Source organism: Orycteropus afer, unplaced genomic scaffold (assembly GCF_000298275.1).
Source record: "Orycteropus afer afer isolate SDZICR_OR568_19922 unplaced genomic scaffold, OryAfe1.0 scaffold00684, whole genome shotgun sequence".
Classification (NCBI taxonomy): Eukaryota; Metazoa; Chordata; class Mammalia; order Tubulidentata; family Orycteropodidae; genus Orycteropus; species Orycteropus afer.
The window spans coordinates 559,971-576,167 of NW_006922271.1; the positions used below are offsets into that span (position 1 = coordinate 559,971).

At 39.4% G+C, this 16,197-nt stretch overlaps 1 protein-coding gene and 1 non-coding gene across 2 annotated transcripts in view; both read left to right on the forward strand.

Moving 5' to 3' along the window:
* The window catches only part of LOC103210983, a 652,718-nt gene that overhangs the window by 478,375 nt on the left and 158,146 nt on the right, over window positions 1-16,197 (forward strand). The gene's annotated exons all lie outside the window — the stretch shown is intronic.
* TRNAI-UAU lies at window positions 2,929-3,022 on the forward strand. The gene is made up of 2 exons: window positions 2,929-2,966; window positions 2,987-3,022. It is a non-coding gene; the product is annotated as a tRNA-Ile (tRNA).

Sequence of the window (16,197 nt, forward strand, 5' to 3'; positions counted from 1 at the left end):
TCTTCTGTGTCTGTGTTAATTGGTTTCCCTTTTCTTTGTTCAAGAGGGTCTGTGCAATCCTTCTGCCTAGTCCGCCATCTTGCCCCGCCTCCTTTCCCATCATATTTTATTAGCCTCACAGCCATGACTCAGTGGCCTTGATTCAGCTTTCTGTACTGTATACATGCTGATGGATTCCATCATCCTGGATGTCTTTGTCCTGTGTAAGGCTTAATAAAAAAATCTCCATTGAACCCGTTTGAATCTGGGGTCTCTTTTCCCCTATAACATACTATGGGCATTGAACCACTGTTATTCTTGAGAGTCACATGTCTCCATCACCACTCTCAAAAAATAAACAAAATCTTCCCAGTGTTTCTTCCTCTCATGTGTTGTTGCTTGTTGTTAGCCACCACTGAGTAGGTCTCTAACTCACAGTGCCTTCGTGTACAACAGAATTAAACGCTGCCTGGTCTTGTGTTATCTCCATGAGCTGTTGGGATTGCACCATTGCGATTGTTAAAAAACAAAGTTTTCACAGTATTAAGTTTGTGTATGACCTCATAAGCTTCCTCTTACAGTTCATGAACCCGGGAGCTCTTGGTCTGAAAGACCAGAGTTTGGAAACACCATATAAGTGAAAAGCATTTTGTAACGGCAGACAAACAAGAAACAAGGAAGATATCTTTGGCAATTTTCAGATTGCCTGGTGGCCATTTTCTCTTCTTATTTGGAATCAAGGGGAAATTTTGAAACTAGTTAAACCAATCAAGTCCTAATTGGCTAGGTTGGGTTCCATTTCTGGAGGTGAGGATTGTACGTGAGTACTATTTCAGGCAATTTCCAAGTTCTTCCAGGGTGAGAACCACTGTTTTTAAAATATCATTGAGTAGAAGATAGTCTTCAATGTTAGAAAATTTCATTTTCATTTGTTAAGAGCAATAATATTCATCACTACTAGAACTTTAGTGGTATCCTGCTTTCCCCTACCTTCCCAAGTACTGGTTCTTCTTACCTAGATGTGGTCTGGGAACTCAGCACCATGACTGTTGTGAAGTTTAAATAAATCACTTAGAGCAGTGCCTAGCCCATGGGAAATTCTACCCAAATGTTAGCTATTCTTGCTCTTGTTGTTACTTAGAGAATGATCTCTAGAGGTTCAGGCAGAGCCAGATCTCTCCCTCTGGCACTCTGTATTGGAAGTGTAGGAGAGGATTTCCAGGTGAGTTAGTCATTTACCAAAGAGCCTATGTTACTTCCCATTGTACCTCACTTTTTTTTTCTTTCAAAATTTTCCTGTGACTTGGGTGAGAGTTTCCAGAGCAAATTTATTTTCCATACAGTAGGTCATACACATTTTGTTTCATGACATTGACTGCAATTCCCCACAATGTAACAGCTCTCTTCCCACTGCCTCCCTGTAGTTACCTCTTCCCCCATGTCCTTCCTTCCTATGCATTCCTGCCCCCTGAGCTATCTTCATGTGTGAATACTGCCCTCTGTTTCTCTGTTTTCTCATGATTGATCATTCTAAGGACTGCATCTACCTGATGTAAATGTTCACCCTATATACCTGTCTATTGTTCGGCTGGAAGCCACGGGAGGGTGTTCAATTCCGGACCTGAAGGGTAAGTAGGGGCCCTAGTCTCAGGGAGTCTCATCAGACTCTATCAGACCAGTAAACCTGGTCTTTTTATAAATCTGAGTTTTGTTCCACATTGTTATCCCACCGTATACAGAATCTCCTGCACTGATCCCTTTCAGAGTGGTTGACAGTGGTAGCCCCGCACCATCTAGTTCTTCTGGTTTCATGGTCATATAAGCTGAGGGTCGTATGGTCCACTAGTCCTTTGGACTGTTTCCATGCATCTTTGTGTACCTCACCTTTGTTATTGTTATTATTAAAAACACATGTGCTGAACCCAACACGTTAATATAGCCATTGGGATTTTAATGTATTTTCCTGTGCTTGTATAGGGAAAATTGGTCACTGGTCCTGTTTCACACTTAGTTCTGTTTGTTAGGTACCGACTCGACGGCACATAACAACAACAACAACAACAAACGAATAGGCAGGCTATCCCTTCTTTAACACAATTCTCCTTCTCCTTGATAGAAATTATTCCACAAGGGCCAAATGGCCTCGTATCTCATGGGTGCATCTGCCTTTTGACAGCTGCAGCTTCCCCAGAGAGTCCTGTGTGGGCACTTTGCGGCAGAGGCAAACTATCTGTTCGCAATGAACCTCTTAAAGGAGGTCAAGTCAGAGGAAGGATCGCACGGTGGACAGCGACTTGACCTCTGTCAAGGGCCACACAAATAGGGCATGCTTACTATTCGCCCAGTGTTTCTGTAAGAGGTGCACGACTGCCAGACTGTGACTTCGAATGAGATTTCAGTCTGACTGGGGGCTTGGGAGACCCCTCAGGCAGCCCAGAGGAGCTGGTTGGCGAGGCCGGGAGCGAGGCTTGAAGGGCTGAGGGCGTTAGGAAACGCACAGAGAGAGCGCCGAGCGGGGTCGCCTTTTCCGGGCCCTGGGTCTCGGAGGAAACCTCAGGAGCTCGCGCGACGGTGCGCGGGACTCCATGCTGCAACCAAATAGTTTGCGTTTTCCAGAGAAGCAGTTCTTTCTGGGAGGAGAAGCTGGAGTCTGCCAGCCCTTTCTCCTCGGCTTTTTTTCGGGGCTTCTGAAAGAAGCATCCTCAGATCCCCAGGAAATGCGGGCTCCGGGTGACGCAGGAGAAAATTCATGCATCCATTTACACGCTCCCAGATGAGATGTAAACCAGTTGATCAAAATGTGATTTATAACACGAGCCGTCACGGTGGTGGGTGTTCCTTAGTCCAGCGGGTACTGGGTACTGGCTCCCGCGCGAAGCGGGAGCTGGGTGCGGGGCGGCGCGCGCTCGTGACTCTGTAGAGAGCGCACGGAGAAAGCAAGGAAAGCATGCTCCAGTGGCGCAATCGGTTAGCGCGCGGTACTTATACAGCAGTATATGTGCGGGTGATGCCGAGGTTGTGAGTTCGAGCCTCACCTGGAGCATGTTTTCTTCCCTTCACGGTTTTTAGACTCATTTCTGATAAGAAAGGAATAGATATACATATATTTTTCCCTCTCTAAAGAAAAAGTCAAAATGAGGTTACTAAATTTTCTATGGTGAGATTGGGGAGATTCTCATGATTAGGGAGAATATTTGAACGATTTCAGACATGGGAAGAAAACCACAAGCCAGAATAAGGCACGATGAATCCATCCCAGCAAATCCATTTCTTTTCGATCAGGAGACTTAAAAACGCGAGTGTACAGTGTCATAGAAGCTTCTTCTGTTCTTTTCCTCTCCTTTCTTTACATTATTCCTCAGCTATTCTGGGACTGACAAGGAGGAGGAAAAATTGGGCCTTGGTCTCTGTGATTTCATGTACCTGTTCCCAGGGCTCATGCATATGCGTAAGCTGCTCACTGACATCTCAGCCTTGATATCCACAAGGTTTGCCGTGAGGGGCTTGCTTCTACTAATCTGAATGTGATATGAGTGGAACTCCACTGCTTTCTTTACAAGACCCAAGTGGAAAACAGGAAATGCTGATTTCCTGCACCATTGAAACATCAGGGGTAAGCCGGACGGTATGGATTTCTTCCAATTTCAACAGAAAATAAACAAATGGTATTATTTGGAGAACTACATTCATCCTGATGCCTGCATCTGAAATAAACAATTGAAGCTTGCTATACTTTTATCTGGGAGCTTTGGTAGCGTAGTGCCTAAGGCACTTGACTGCTAACCAGAAGGTTGGCAGTTCAAACCCACCAGCCACTCCTCAGAAGGAAGATGGGGCAATCTACTTCGGTAGTGATATGCCTCGGAAACCCAAGGAGGGGTCACTATGAGTCCACTCCCACTCGACGGCACATAACAACAAGAATGCTTTTAATCCAGAATATCTCCTGGATTTTATTGTCTTGGAGACCCCTCCTCTTCTGCACCTCCTTCTGCCCTTTAAATATGGATGTTCCCCATAGTTCTGTCTTCAGTTTTCCTTTCATCTAATGATAATGATGAAGAAGCTCAGTATCTTCAGAAAAACAAGGCCAGAAGCTGACTGTGGAACACATCATCAACTGCTCATATGCCAGTTCAAGTTGAAGCTGAAAACAATTAAAACAAGTCCATGAGAGCCAAAATATGACCTTGATTATATCCCACTTGAATTTAGGTATCATCTGAAGAATAGATTTGGTTCATTGAACACCAGTGATGGAAAACCAGATGAATTGTGGGATGGCATCAAGCACATAATACATGAAGAAAGCAAAAAGTCATTTAAAAGATAAGAAAGAAAAGACCAAAAAGGATGTCAGAAGAGACTGTGAAACTTGCTCTTGAACAGAGAGCAGCTAAAACAAATGGAAGATATCATGAGATAAAAAGTTGAACAGAAGATTTCAAAGAGCAGCTTGAGAAGACAAAGTCAATTACTATAATGAAATGTGCAAAGACCTGGAGTTAGAAAACCAAAAGGGAAGAACACGTTCAGCATTTCTCAAGCTGAAAGAACTGAAGAAAAAAATGCAAGCTTCAAGTTGCAATATTGAAAGATTCTGTGGGCAAAATATTGAATGATACAGGAAACATCAAAAGAAGAGGAAGGAATACACAGAGAGAGTCACTGTACAAAAAAGAATTGGTCAATGTTCATCTATTTCAGGACATAGCATATGATCAAGAACCAACGGTATTAAAGGAAGAAGTAGAAGCTGCACTGAAGGAATTAGTGAAAAACAAAGCTCCAGGAATTGATGGAATACCCATTGAGATGTCTCAGCAAATGGATGCCTCACTGGAGACACTTACTTGTCTGTGCGAAGAAATTTGGGAGACAGCTACTTGGCAAATTGACTGGGAGAGATCCATATTTGTACCCATTCCAAAGAAAGGTGATCCAACAGAATGTAGAAATTATCAAACAACATCGTTAATATCACACCCAAGTAAAATTTTGCTGATGATAATTCAAAAACAGTTGCAGCAGTATATTGATAGAGAACTTCCAGAAATGCAAGCTGGATTCGGAAGAGGGTGTGGAATGAAGGATATCATTGCTGATGCCAGATGGATCTTGGCTGAAAGCAAAGAATACCAGAAAGATGCTTACTTGTGTTTTATTGACTATGCAAAAACATTTGATTGTGTGGATCATAACAAATTACTGATAACATTGAGAAGAATTGGAATTCCAGAACACTTAACTGTGCTCATGAGCAATCTGTACATAGACCAGGAGGCTGTCATTCGAACAGAACAAGGGGATACTACATGGTTTAAAATCAGGAAGGGAGCATGTCAGGGTTGTATCCTTTCACCATACTTATTCAATCTGTATGCTGAGCAAATAATCCGAGAAGCTGGACTATATGAAGAAGAACATAACATCAGGATTGGAGGAAGACTCATTAACAATCTGTGATATGCAGACAACACAACCTTGCTTGCTGAAAGTCAAGATGACTTGAAGCACTTACTGATGAGATTAAAAACTGATGTCTGCAGAATATATTATACCTAAAAAAAAAAAAAAAAAAAAAAAAACTTCACTGCTGTTGAGTCAGATTCAGCTCATAGCGAACCCTCCTTGGGTTTCCAAGGAAGTATCACTATGGAAGTAGATTGCCCAATCTGCCTTCCGAGGAGTGGCTGGTGGGTTTGAACCACAAGACTTCTAGTTAGCAGTCAAATGCCTTAGACACTACACCACCAGAGCTTCCCCTCAATATAAAGAAAACAAAAATCCTCAGAACAGGACCAATAACCAACATCATGATAAATGTAGAAAAGATTGAAGTTGTCGAAGATTTCATATTACTTGCTTTCACAATCAAAATCAATGGAAGCAGCAGTCAAGAAATCAGACGATGTATTTCATTGGGCAAATCTGTTGCAAAAGACATCTTTAAAGTGCTGAAGAGCAAAGATGTGTCCTTGAAGACTAAGGTGCACCTAACCCAAGCCGTGGTATTTTCAATCACCTCATACGCATGTGAAAGTTGGACAATGAATAAGGAAGCCTGAGGAAAAGTTGATGCCTTTGAATTGTGGTGTTGGTGAAGGATACTGAAAATACCATGGACTGCCAGATGAATGAACAAAACTATCCTGGAAGAAGTGCAGCTCGAATGCTCCTTAGAAACAAGAACGGCCACCTACTTTGGTTATGTTGTCAGAAGGGACCAATTCCCTGGAGAAGGATATCATGCTTGGTAAAGTAGAGGGTCAGTGAAAAAGGGGAAGACTCTCAATGGAGTGGATTGACACAGTAACTGCAACAATGTGATCAAACGTAGGATTGTGAGAATGGCACAGGACCGGGTTGTGCTTTGTTCTGTTGTATACAGGGTCGCTATGAATCAAAGTCAACTTGAAGGCACCTAACAACAACATTCTCTATTTCTATCTAATTTCTTTCACTCAACATTATTATTTTTAGATTCATCCATGTTGTTGCATGTATAAATAGTTCATTATTTTTCATTGCAAAGTAGTATTCCATTACTGGACATAAACCAATTTGTTTACCCTTTCATTTGTTGATGGACATTTGTATTGTTCCATGTTTTTGGCTGTTATTATTTCTCGTTTTGGGCTATTACAAATAAAGCTGCTATAAACATTTGTTAAACAAGTCTTTTTATAGAAATATGCTTTCATTTTTCTTGGGTGAATACCTAGAAATAGTATGACTGGACATATGGTAGTTGTAAGTCTAACTTTTCAAGAAACTGCCAAGCTGTTTTCCAAAGTGACTGTGGTAGTTATATTATTTTCCTTCCTGCCTGCAATGTATGAGTGTTCCATTTGGTTCAGATATTTGCTAACACTTTGTATATAGTTAATCTCTTTAATTCTAGATAATAGGTGCATAGTGTATAGTATCTCATTGCAGCTTTAATTTGCAATGTAGGTAGATTTTTTTAAATTTAGGGCTTCATTAAAAACAAACAAACAAACAAAAAAACCCAAGACAGATGAGTTGGGAATGATTTGGCCTATACAGTTGCCCTACAACTAAATAGTTAACAATAGTTATGGACATTAAATAGCACAAATAATAAATGAGTTTGATATTTACTTTCAGTCTTTCCTCTCTAAACATATGGCTACCTGGGAAGCTTGGAAATAAATTTGCGTGGTCATGCATTCAGTTCGATTGTTTCTGTCTTTGCTAGGGTGCCCTCTGCCTTTCTTCTTTTTAAATTTTATTCTTTAAATTTTATTAATTTTGTTGCTGCTGAGAATATACAGAGAAGAACATACACCGAGTTACCAGGTTTTACGTGTATAATTTAGTGATGTTGATTACATTCTTTAAGTTGTGCAACCATTCTTACTTTTCTGTCATTCCTCCCTGATTAATACAAACTCACTGTCCTCTAAGGTTCCCATCTAATCCTTCAAGTTGCTGCCATAATTTGATCCCATATAGACAGTTCTTAAAGGAGCTCTGGTAGTGCAGTGACTAAGGCACTTGACTGCTAACCAGAAGGCTAGAAGTTCAAACCCACCAGACACTTTGGAAGGAAGATGGGGCAATCTACTTCTACAAAGATTTACCACCTTGGAAACCCAGTTGGGGTCACTATGAGTTGGAATCAACTTGAGGACAGTTTTTTTTTTTTTTTTTAAAGACAGTTCTTAAAAGACCACAAAGTTTAAGGCGAACCTTTTGCACTAGTTCAGCTAAACTATTGTTCAGTTCTAGTAAGAATCCTGGGAAGATTTTTGGCTTGAGGTTTAAAGGTTTTCTCAAGGCAATAGTGTCAGTGGTTCATCCACCTTCCGTGGCTCCAAAATGTCTAGAATTCATGATAATTTGATATTCTGTTCTGTAGTTTCTCCCTTTTCATCAGGATTCTATGGAATCCTTGATCAAAATATTCAGCAATGGTACCCAGGCACCATTCAGTTCTAGTCTTATGGCAAAAGAGGCAGACCTTCATAGAGGGAACCAATCCATATCATCCATAGCCACACAATCTATATCGTCTTCCTATTCCTGACTCTCCTCCTTCTGTTGTTCCAGGTGAACAGAGACCAATTGCTGCACCTTGGATGGCCACCCGAAAGCTTCCAAGACCCAAAGAACTATGCAACTAACTAGGAGGTAGAACAGAAGCACCAAACATATTACTAGGCCAATTAACTGGGATGTCCAATGAAACCATGACCCAAAACTTCCAAACCAAGGAACCACATCCCCTGAGGTATTTGGCTGCACATAAGCAGCCTCAACAGCTACATTTTTCTTTTTTTTCCTCATTGTTGTAAATATATCTATCACACAGATTCTGCAAATTCAACCCCCTGCAGGAGTACAACTTATTGAAAGTGATTACAACAATCAGCTGTGCAGCCTTACCCCCAATAAATGTGATTCCTCCATCACCCTTTACCTCACTCCCACTCTTGACAACCACCAACAGACCTTATTCTCCATACACTTGCCTTTTCTTGTCTTTTCATAAAAGTGAGGTCATACAATATTGGTTCTTTTGTGATTGACTCAGCATAATGTCTACAAGCTCCATCCATACCCCAGCATATATCAAGTCCATTTCTCTTCCTGGCTGAGTAGTATTTCACTGTATGTACGTACTATATTTTGTTTATTCATTTATCTGTTGATGGGGATTTAGATTTTTTTTTCTACCTTTTGGCTATTGTGAATAGTGCTGCAGTGAACATTTGTGTATAAATTTCTTTTTGAGTTTCTATTTTCAAGTCTTTTGAGTATATACCTAGGAGTGGAATTGCTGGGTTATATGGTAGATCTATTTTTCATTTTTTAAAGAACAACCACACTGCTTTCCATTTTGAATTCTTACCATCAATGGATAAGGGATCCAATTTCCCCACATCCTTGCCAATATTTGTTATTATTATTATTATTTATCTTAGCCATCCTAGTGAGCATGTAATGGTATCTCATTGTGATTTTGATGTGCATCTCTCTGATGCCAAGACAAGGTGTTTTCAAAGACCTCATGTGCAAGTGAAAGTTGGACAATGAGTAAGGAAGAACAAGGAAGAATTGATGTTTTTTCATTTTAATTTTAATTGGTGTTGTTGAAGAATATTAAATATACCATGACTGCCAGAAGAGCAGACAAATCTGTCTGTGAAGAAATACAGCCAAAATGCTCCTTAAAAGCGGGGACAGCGAGACTTTGTCTCATGTCCTTTGAACATGTTATCAGGAGGGACCAGTTCCTGGAGAAGGACATGCTGCTTTATAAAGCAAAGGATCAGCGAAAAAAGGAAGACCCTCAATGAGATGGGTTGTCACAATGGCTGCAACAATGGGCTCAAATACAGCAACGATTGTGAAGATGGGACAGAACTGGGCAGTGTTTCACTCTATTGTACATGAGGTCACTATGAGTAGGAGCCAACTCAATGGCACCTAACAACCACAACCACAACAATGATAACAAATATATACATTAGAAAGAAAGCAAATAAACGTGTACACCAGTGTTCATTGCAGCACTATTCACATAGCCAAAAGGTGGAAACAATCTTACTCTGCCCATCGACAGATGAATGGATAGACAAAATGTTATACCCACATACAATGGAATATTACTCAGATAGTAAAAGAAAAAAAATTTAATACGTGCAACAATATGGATGAAGCTTGAAGATACTATGCTAATTGAAATTACAAGATGACAAATATCATATGATCTCAATTATATAAAAAGACAAGAAAAGGCAAATATCTAGAGTCCAACGTTTATTAGTGGTTACTAGGGGCAGAAGGGAAGGTAAAAGGAGTGAGTTATTGCTTATGGAGCACAAAGTTTTAGTTTATGGTAATGTCAAAATCTCATTGATTGTGAGTAGGTTTGCACAGCTGATTAATGTAATTGCTATCAATAAGTTGTACACCTGTAAAAAGTTGAATTGGCAAAAGTTGTGTGATAGATACGTTTACAATAATGACAAAAAAAGAGAGAGAGAGAGAGAGAATAGCTGCTAAGCCTGTTTATATATAACCAAACCCCTCAGGGGACTTGATTCCATAGTTTGGAGGTTTGAGACCATAGTTTCATGCGGACATCTCAGTTAATTAGCCTGATAATGTATATTGTGCCTCTGTTCTACTTGCTAGTTTTTTCTTAGTGCCTGGGGCCTTAAAAACTTGTAAGCCAACATTCAGGGCACAACTATTAGCCTCTATTTGCCTGGAGCAACAGTGGATGCGAGTCTGGGATAGGAAGAGGAAAAGCAATGTATGTCTAATTGCCTCCTTGTACAACTGTCTCCTTTGCTATGTGGCCCGAAGAACTGGATGGTGCCATTACCATTACTGAACATTTTTACCAAAGATTCTATAGAATAATCCTGATCATAAGAGGAAAATGCAAAACTGAATTTCAAATTCTCATGGAATCCAGAATTTCTGGAACCATGGAGGCTGTATGAACTCTTGACACTATTCCCTTGAGATAATCTTTAAACCTCAATCCAAAAATATACCCTGAAGTCTTCTTAAAATCAAACAGTAGTTTAGCTTAACAAGTAAAGAACGTCTGTCTTGAGGGTTATACTCTTTTAAGAGCATCTATCTATCTATATGGGATCAAATTTACAATAGCAACTCAAAAGATTAGACAGGAATGTTAGGGTACAGTGAGTTTATGTTAATGGGGGAGGAACAACTTGGAAAAGGAAGTGAGAATGGCTGTACAACTTGAAGAATGTAATCAGTGTCATTGAATTGTACGTGTATAAGTCGTTAAACCAGTGTATGTTCTCCTGTGCACATTATCAACAATTTTTAAAAATGTAAAAAAAGAGAAAAAATGAACAAAAAAGTTGAAAATCAAATTCCTAAGTTTTATCTCCAAAAGCTAGAAAAGAAGAGCAAATAATTTTAAGAAAGTAAAAGGAAAGGCATACTAAAAATAAAAGCAAAAATCCATGAAAATGAAAGTAAATGTATAATAGAGTCAATCTATGAAGCAAAAGAGTTTTGCAAAACTCTTTATAAAGTTTAATGAAGTTAATAAATCACTAGCAAAAATGATATTAAAATGGAGAAAACACAAATTACCACTGGTAACAAATTACCAATGGGCATAAAAGGGATAATAAACCAAAAACCAAACCTGTTAAATTTGGTGGATTCTAACTCATGGCAGCCCTATGTGTTACAGAGTAGAACTGCTCCATTGTTGGCTATAATCTTTATGGAAGCGGATTGCCAGGCCTTTCTTCCATGGTTCCACTGGGTGGGTTCAAACTGCCATGCCAACCTTTAGATTAGGAGTCAAATGCAGACTGTTTGTGCCACCCAGGAACCTCACACACACCTATGCAAGCAAAAAGATAATGAGATGATAAACCAAACTCACTGTCATTCAGTCAGTTCCAACTCATAGCACCCTCTATTGTGCTTCCAAGGCTATAAATCTTTATAGAGCAGCTGGTGGGTTTGAACTGTTGATCTTCTGGTTTGCAGCCAAATGCCTTATCCACTATACCACCAGAGCTCCTTAATGAGATGATAGTACTAACAATTTAATACCAATAAACAATTTAGATAAAATGTGTTGTTGTTGTTGTTATGTGCTGTTGAGTTGGCCCCGACTCATAGTGACCCCTCCTTGGATTGCTGAGGCAGTATCACTATGGAAGTAGATTGTCCCATCTTCCTTCCGAGGAGTGGCTGGTGGGTTTGAACCACCAGCCTTCTGGTTAGCAGTCAAGTGCCTTAGGCGCTAAGCTACCAGATAAAATGTGTGTGTGTGTGTGTGTGTGTGTGGGAAATTGCTTAGCTGGCACAAGATCGAAAATCTGACCAGTCCTATATCATTAAATAGGAGCTCTGGTAGCATAGTGCCTAAGGCACTTGACTGCTAACCAGAAGGCTGGTGGTTCAAACCCACCAGCCACTCCTCAGAAGGAGGTTGGGCAATCCTACTTCCATAGTGATACTGCCTCGGAAACCCAAGGAGGGGTCATTATGAGTCAGGGCCGACTCGATGGCATATAGCAACAACAGCACAAATATCATTAAAGGTATGGAATCTCTCATTTAAAATATTCTTACAAAGAAAACTTCAGGTTCATATAACTTCACTGGTAGAATTCTTCCAAACAGTAAAGAAAAAAAATATATAAATTACATAATAACTTTTGTAGAGAACAGAAAAAGAGAGAGACACTTCCCAGATTATTTAATAAAGTCAATATAATGCTGATATCAATACCTGACAAGAACACTGAAAAATAGAAAAATTATAGGTCAGTATCTCTCAGGAAAATAGATAATATATTCTAAATAAATTATAAGTAAGTTAATCCAGCAACATATTAAAAGTATAATCTATTATGACCACATGGAATTTATTCCATAAATGCAAAGTTGGTTTAACTTATAAAAATCAATAATGTGAGTGATATACAGAGGAGATTCTAGTAAGATTGTGGAATAGGCAGACAAACTACACAGACCCTCTTCAACAAAGAAAAGAGGAACGAATTAACAAAGATACAGAAGACAATCCTGGAGCCCTGAGCTTTGAAAGGAAGGATACAGAAGTGGACTAAACCCCAACTCGTAGAAGAACCTGCATGAAAACACCAAAAAGGGAAACATATGGAGCTGTGGACTATTAGAGATCCAGACAGCATTGACAGCTTGGATATGGCCAAGTGGTGTTAGGACTTAAGAATTAACCTAAAAATCATCTCTGATAGCCAACACGTGCAGGGAGGACTGCATTGGTGGCTGGTGAGTAAAAGGGAAGCAGCAAAGAGGGAAACAGGCTTAGCTGTGGACTTTTGGCTGTCCAGAGGGTGCAGCCATTTTGAATGTTTACAAGGAGTTCAACCATTTTGGATATTTAAAACAACAGCATTCTCTCAGATTCCAGGAACCTAAGAATAGGTCCATTTACCAGGGACCACAAGGACATTCCAGACACTGAGGACTGGAAAGGTGTGACATTCCCCTTGTTACTCTTATACCCCACACACTCGCTGAATGGAGGTGCAGCCATCCCTCACTCCCACCCACATTCTGCCCTGGCAGGAATTCCATCCCAGTCTGTGTGCTCTGACTGAGCCTGGGTGCCCCTCCCCACCCTGCCAAAAATTTTTTTCTTTTCTTTTAGTTTCTTTGTTTTTGTCTGTTTTAAAATTATTATTATTTTCTTTTTTGGTCCTTTTTGTTACCATTCTTTCTTCTTCCTTTCCTAGATTCTAGTTTTTGGCTTTTTCTCTCTTCCCTTTTCCTTGTTCCCATTTATTCATTTCTTGTGGTTCTCCCCATTCCTTGTTTTTCTTTTTGCATTTTTCTTATTTTATTTTTTCTTCATTATTCTCCTACTCTACTTCTTTTATTCCCCATTCCCCAGATATTGCAGGAATCCCCCCCCCATTTTTCTATTCATATTTCTGTAGGCTTTTTAAAGTATTTATTTAAATATTTTATTGCATTTATTGCCTTTCTTCTTCTTTATTTTCTCTGATTGTTCTTGTGTGTTTATGCAGTGTGTGTTTTTTGTCCTCTTGCTTTTACCTTTTTGATGGCTTTATGATTGCTGTTTTTGCCTACCTGAGTTGGAGACAGCAACTGTGCCCATACAATCCAACCATACCCACACCTCCTGCAGCTCCACTTATTGAGTGATAGCCACCACTTCCTTCTGCACCAACTGGCCAACAATACATGGCCACCAATAAGAGCCTGACTCACCCTTAACTACTCTTCACAAACAGTTAAAAAGAGATCTGTGCAGCCATTCTCATTCTCTATCACACCCACTAGGAGACAATTGGTGAGTGCAAAAGTGCTTCCAACTAGCAAATAGAGGCACACAGTACCCTGCTTACTCAGATATATCTAAAAAACAAAGAAAACAAACACCTTGGGTGAATCAGTCCAACATACAATCACCAACTAAATATAAATACAACAAAGAAACAATGTCTTGGAGACAACAGATCATCACAGTCCACACAAAGAAGCAAGACAGAGTAGTAGAAACAAGGGAGCAGGATGCAGATCCAGAATACATCCCTGAAGAAGAAGCAGCATTGGAACTCCCTGATATGGAATTAAAAACAATTATATCTAGGCAATTTCCACAGATTGAGAGATAGATCAAGGATAACACAGACAAAGCCCTAGAACAAATTCAGAAGAAAAATACAAGGACAAAATGACAAAATAAATGAAAAATTAGAAATGATACAAAATCTACAGATAGAAATCAAGAAGATTAATACTATATTTTCAGTAATAGATAACACATTGAAAGGGCAAAGGAATAGAATCAAATCAATATTAATTTCTGATCAAATTGACTTTAGACAAAAACTACCACAAGAGACCAGGAAGGACATTATATAATGATTAAAGGATCAATCGAACAAGAAGACATAACCATAATAAATATCTATGGACTCAGTGAAAGAGCCCCAAAATACATAAATTAGACTTAAATAGAATTGAAAAGACAAATAGATGACTCCACAGTCATAGTAGGAGACTTTAATACACCACTTTCAATGAAATATAGAACATCTGGAAACTCAACAAAGATCCAGAAGAACTAAACAATGCAATCTACCAAGTTGACCTTATAGACATATACAAAGCACTTCACACCAAAACAGTACAATATACATTCTTTTCCAGTGCACATGGAACATTTTCCATGATAGACCATATATTAGGTCATAAAGCAAGCCTTACTAAATTTAAAACATTGAAATACTGCAAAGCATCTTTTCAGATCACAATACTATAAAATTAGAAATCCACGATAGGAAGACCAACGGGAAAAGAGCAAACACATGGAAACTGAAAAACACCCTCCTTAAGAAAGGCTGGGCAAGAGAAGAAATAAAAACTGAAATGAAAAAATTCCTTGAATCAAATGAGAATGAAAACACAACATACCAAAATCTTTGGGACACAGTAAAAGCAGTGGTCAGAGCCAATTTATAGCAATCAATGCACACATCAAAAAAGAAGAAAGAGCCAAAATCAAATCTTTAAATCAACAATTCTAACAATTAGAAACAGAACAGTAAGAAAAGTCTACAGTTACCAGAAAAAAGGAAATAATCAAGATTCGAACAAAAATCAATGTAACAGGACTTCCAGTAAGATGAAGGAATAGGCAGACAAGCAACACCAACCCTCTTCAACAAAGAAAAGAAAATCCAATTGACAGAGATACAGAAGATAATCCTGGAACCCTGAGCTTTGAAAGGAACTATACAGAAGTGGATTAGGCACCAACTAGTGGAGAAACCTGAATGAAAACAGTGAGTACAGAGATGGTTGGAGTGTAGACTGTCAGCTACTCTGACAAGACCAACAGCCTGAATATTTCCAAATGGTGTTGGGACCTGAGAATTGACCTTAAGATAAGTCCCAGTCACCAAGGGCTGCAGGACAACTGCTCTGGTGGCCTACAACTAGGAAGGGAAACATCAAGGAGGGAGACAACATGAGCTGTGGACTTTCTGCTGTCCAGAGGGCACAGCCATTTTGATTGTTTACACGTGGCAGCCATTTTGGATATTTAAAGTGACCGAGGGTGCAGCCATTTTGAATGTTTACAAGTAGCAACCATTTTGGATTTTAAAGTGACAGTATTCTCATTCGGATTCCAGGGACCTAAGAACAGGCTCTGTTTGCCAGGGTCGGCAAGGACATACAAGAGGCTGACAGAGGAAAGGAGACAGGCGGTGAGTGTATAAGTGCTGTAAACTAGTGAGTAAAGGAGCACAGCACAGTACCCTGCCTGTAGATAGCATACAAACAAAACAAAGAAAATGAAAACTGTGGGCAAGTCACTACAACATATAATCACCAATTAAATATAAACACAAAAACGTCACAATGCCTCAGAGACAACAGAACATCACAGGCCACACAAAGAAGCAAGATAAAGCAGAAGAAGCAAGGCACCAGGATACAGACCCAAAACACAACCCTGAGGAAGATACAGCATTGGAACTCCCTGAGAAGGACTGAAAAAGACTTATATCTATGTATCTTCAAAGGATTGAGAGACAGACCAAGAAAAACACAGACAAAACCCTAGAAGAATTTTGGAAGAAAATACAAGAGCAAAACGACAAAATAAATGAAAAATTAGAAATGATTCTAAATCTACAGATAGAAATCCAGAAGAAT